This window comes from Pinus tabuliformis, chromosome 2_2, assembly GCF_031772625.1.
Source record: "Pinus tabuliformis cultivar Carrire ecotype Pingquan chromosome 2_2, CPIR1, whole genome shotgun sequence".
Lineage (NCBI taxonomy): Eukaryota > Viridiplantae > Streptophyta > Pinopsida > Pinales > Pinaceae > Pinus > Pinus tabuliformis.
In genome coordinates, this window is record NC_142300.1 from 747,320,881 (window position 1) to 747,324,433 (window position 3,553).

The window sequence follows — 3,553 nt, forward strand, 5'->3', positions numbered from 1 at the left end:
TTCCTCGCACGTAGACTCGTTGAAGTAGTTCAACACATTGTAGTACGTAGAACAGATTTTGGCACTATCTAAGGTATTTTTGTAAGTCCCATTCGAGGTCAAGAGAGGGACAGAAATGAAATTGTTGTACGAACACAAATACTGATTAGCCATGTGCTAGCAGACGATGTATATATAAATAGGAGATGAATTGCCACACGCAATCATGATATTGGAGTTGGACTTGCCAATCAATTAACAAACCTCCGAACACAACCAATATATATACGAACCCCCTTTACTTGCAAGAGTATATCTCGGATTTGTCAATTATGTTATGGACAGAGTACTACTCACAGTCACTTGATTGAATTAGGAGAAGCAATAGGTATTATTGCGGGCCATTCTTGATCTTATTGATCCAATCATTTGACCCTCTAGACGGATTAGGTTTATTGAATATTAATTATTAGAGCGAGTAGAGCCCGATATTACAGAAATTCCACCTATTGCAAAGAGTAACTTGTAATTTCACATACCTAAAATTGACTAGGTTCTATTGCACTATCCACATGGTTTTATCTAATAAGTAACACCTACTCGTTAATACAAGGTACTATATAATAAGTCTGTGGCATAACTCCATCTGTGTCGGATACTATTGGAAAAGCAACATACGTCTGTGTAGCACCAATGATCCCCGTGCAATTTGAATTACTAGGTTCATCTACACGGGCATAATGTCATGTTGGAATGAAATAGGAAGAATATAAAAGAATAATATTCTGGATGAGTTTTATTGATAGTGATTGATATCCTTTGCAAGCGGCACTCATCCTCTTTTTCGGTTCTAAAGTCACCCATATGTAGAAGCTAATTCCAATCGAGAATTTCCACTATGATATTGTTACAACATCGATTGAGGGAGTTGGGGTTCCTTACGCCCGGATGGACCTCGGAACATGCAATATTCTATTCTTTCTGTTGGGATTTAGTCGACCAAACAAAGATAGAATAACTGCTGGCAGGAACATAATCATTCTATCTCGTTCCTTCTCGATACTCATCAAAATTGTATTGCTGTGTCAGAAGAAAGCTAGCTATACTAGTCCAGTAGACTTTAAAGATACCCTTGGTATAACATTGACAATCGAACAGGGATTGGAGAAGATATCAGTAGTTTTCCATTTCCTGATCTTTATCTTTCATGGGATCAATTCCCCCTTGACTGAATTTACAATAATATATGGAGCTGAGCATGTTTGGGAATACGGGAGAACACTCCTTTGCTGACATTATTACTAGTAGCTTACCGACAGAAACGAATTGACTTATACAGCCCCTTATGGCTCCGGTGGGGGGAAGTGGATTTACGTATCATTACCTCAGTAAACCAAGAAGCCCCTATCAAAGTTCAATACAAATCTTTGGGTACTTTCCACGAAATCCATGAACATTATCGAATAAGAAAAGGTAGAATGGTAGAAATCCTTAATATATACATTCGATCAACTGTTTGTCGTACTCATTTCAATTGAGAAATGGAAGAAGCCATACAAGGGTTTGCCTATGCCGAACACCCAAATAAATCACTACCAGCTCTCAGGATGTAATGTTATTGATCTTATGATTTTCTCATTAGTGCATATATAGAGATCAAGGAAGCCTTCGAATAACCGGCTTGAACCCATTGCTTAATCCTACTCATGAAAATATGGATATTTTTCCTTATGAAGGAACGAACTAGATTGCCCTTTGATAATTTTCCCTTTTATAATAAAGTGATGGATAAAACTGCCATTAAAAAGCTTATTAGCATATTAATAGATCACTTCAGAATGACATATACATCACATATCTTGGATCAACTCAAGACTTCAGGTTTTCAACAAGCTACTGATACAACTATTTCATTAGGAATTGGTGATCTTTTAATAGTGCCTTCCAAAGGATGGCTCGTCCAAGATGCGGAGCAACAAGGTTTTGTTTCGGAGAAACAAAATCATTATGGGACCCGAGCACATATATTCAGGATTCCACGTATTCAAACTTTTTCAATTTGATATTTGAGTGTGAGAGGAGAGGGAAATTCGTTTCTTTTGTAATTTATGGTCAAATCCTTTCCATAGTACATTTGATCAGAATTGAAAATTGGGGATCGGATGGTATAGTCTATTCAATCTGTTGGGAGCTTGTAAGATCACAACCATGACTATTTCTTGCCAATCGGCTGTGTTTGCATTAATTGTTATTTCATTTTTACTAGTGATTGGTGTACCTGTTGCACTTGCCTCTCCCGATGGTTGGTCAAGTAGCAAAAATGTTGTATTTTCGGGTGTATCATTATGTATCAGATCAGTCCTTTTTGTAGGTATCCTTAATTCTTTCATATCTTAGATATGTTCTAGATGTTTTAGGTTCACACTCCCTCCCCCTCCTCCTGGAGGGCTTTATAGCTTTTTTGAAGGGCCTTTTACTTTAGGCCCAAGGAGGAGGGTTTTTCCATATCCGTAATTGAATTAATAATTGGAGCATTCAAAAATGGTATCTACTTACGAATGGGATTGAACATATATGTATTTTCCATTTCAATTATATCAATATCTATATATTCATATAATTGAAATGCGGGTATGGTTGAATGGTAAAATTTCTCTTTTCCAAGGAGAAGATGCGGGTTCGATCCCCGCTACCCGCCCTTCACATGGAATATGAAAAGGAATAGTTCATGTATTGATCGTTTCTTTTCCTCACCTATAATTCAATTATAAATTGATAAGTGAGAGAGCAATCCTTTCCGGACCAAAATACTTCGTATGTTCTGGTCTGGCAAAAACAGGATTTGAACCCATGACCTCAAGGTTATGAGCCTTGCGAGCTACCAGACTACTCTACTCCACACCATTGATTTATATCATAATCAGAATGGGTACACAAAACAATAATGGGATATAGTACCCCTATCCCTATATAGGGATAGGTGTACTATATCCCATTATCACAAAAAACTTCAATTACATTTTTTTCTTTTCCTACCAACTCGATCTTTTTATCCTAGGGAATAAACATGCGTGGACCATCTCACGGAGTATATGTTCAGACAATCCAAAGTCTCGATAGTTGGCTCTAGGTCTTCCAGTCGAAGAACAATGTCGATGGAGACATGTAGGTGCACTATTACGTGGTGAAGATTGAAATTTTCTATGAATTTCCCATTTGTCATCCAATGATGACACTTTTGCTTTTTTCCTCCAAAGATTGAGGAATTAAATGATATTTCTGTTCCAGTGCTTGTCTCTTCTTCTCTCTCTGAATGAGACTCTTTCTTGCCATAATAGTTCAGTCGGTACTATTACCTACCAGGAATCAAAATATAGATCAGATTTTAGATGGAGTAATATTATGTTGATTACTTTTTCTCTATGGGGTATTGTCATTGTATTAATGTCAATACCCCACAGAGAAATTGATGAAAAAGAATTAACCAAATTTGCCTGATGTAGAGGCAATTAAAAAAGCTGCATAAGTGAATATATAACCTACGGAAAAGTGAGCTAATCCAACTAATCGTGCT

General features: G+C 36.9%; 1 non-coding gene across 1 annotated transcript; it reads left to right on the forward strand.

The window, feature by feature from the left end:
- The first annotated feature begins 2,606 nt into the window (after positions 1 to 2,606).
- Positions 2,607 to 2,677, forward strand: TRNAG-UCC (transfer RNA glycine (anticodon UCC)). Its single transcript has one exon. It is a non-coding gene; the product is annotated as a tRNA-Gly (tRNA).
- The last annotated feature ends 876 nt before the right edge of the window (positions 2,678 to 3,553 follow it).